Source organism: Lathyrus oleraceus, chromosome 7 (genome assembly GCF_024323335.1).
Source record: "Lathyrus oleraceus cultivar Zhongwan6 chromosome 7, CAAS_Psat_ZW6_1.0, whole genome shotgun sequence".
Taxonomy (NCBI): Eukaryota; Viridiplantae; Streptophyta; class Magnoliopsida; order Fabales; family Fabaceae; genus Lathyrus; species Lathyrus oleraceus.
The window spans coordinates 354,928,513-354,929,584 of record NC_066585.1 but is presented as its reverse complement, the minus strand read 5'-3'; the positions used below and the strand labels follow the sequence as shown (position 1 = coordinate 354,929,584).

General features: G+C 41.0%; 1 non-coding gene across 1 annotated transcript; it reads right to left on the bottom strand.

The window, feature by feature from the left end:
* Positions 1-208: 208 nt before the first annotated feature.
* On the bottom strand, positions 209-315 carry LOC127109222 (small nucleolar RNA R71). Its single transcript, XR_007796559.1, has one exon. It is a non-coding gene; the product is annotated as a small nucleolar RNA R71 (small nucleolar RNA).
* Between the last annotated feature and the right edge of the window lie 757 nt (positions 316-1,072).

Here is a 1,072-nt window from a genome sequence, read left to right as displayed (position 1 = left end):
TGAAAATTTAAAAGTCTTTATCCAACTCGTCGACACCTTTAAATCCAACGGTGCTTCACCTAATGCGATTCTTTTAAGATTATTTCCTTTCTCCCTTAGAGATAGAGCACGTTCGTGGTTAGATTCACTTCCAGCTAACTCAATAACTACCTGGGAAGACATTAGGAGAGTATTCCTTGCTAGATATTTTCCCCCTAATAAGACTGTTGTTCTTCGAAACCAAATAACTAGATTTACTCAAAACCAAGGAGAATCACTTTTTGAAGCTTGGGGGAGATACAAGGAGCTGTTAAGAGTTTGTCCATACCATGGCCTAGAACAATGGCTGATCGTTCATACCTTATACAATGGACTCCATTATAACACAAAGATGAGCATCGACGTTGCCGCTGGTGGCGCATCGATGAACAAACCTTACCCTGAAGCTTGTGACCTAATTAAGGATATCGCCCAAAACCATTACCAATGGGGAACTGAACGAGCATCAGTAGAGAAAAAGGAGACCCAAGGTGGAATACATGAGATAAGTTCTATGGACATGATGCAAGTGAAAATGGACGCTTTAGCCCTTAAGGTCAAACATATTTTTACAAACTCTAACACCGCAGCGGTAGTCCACACAAAGTGTGAACTTTGTGGATCTAAAGGACACGAATCAGCGGAATGTAACCTTTTGAACGACCTGAACACCGACCAAGTGAATTACGCCCAAGGTAACCCATTTTCAAACACTTACAACCCTGGATGGAAGAATCACCCGAATGTTTCCTATAAAAACCAGAACCCTATCCAAAAAATTTCACCTCAAAGACCACAAGGTTTTCAAGCCCAAAAACCAAATCAACCTATACAAGTTGTGCCCCAGAAGCCTAACCTTGAGAAGATCATGGAGAACTTTATATCAGGCCAGACTCAGCAAAATAAAGAATTCCTAAACCAGAACATTCACGTAAACAAACTGATAACGAAATTAGGGACTAAGGTTGATCAGATAATTACTCACAATAAGATGCTTGAAACCCAGATCTCACAGGTAGCACAAAACCAAGCCCCACAAACTACACCTGGAGGA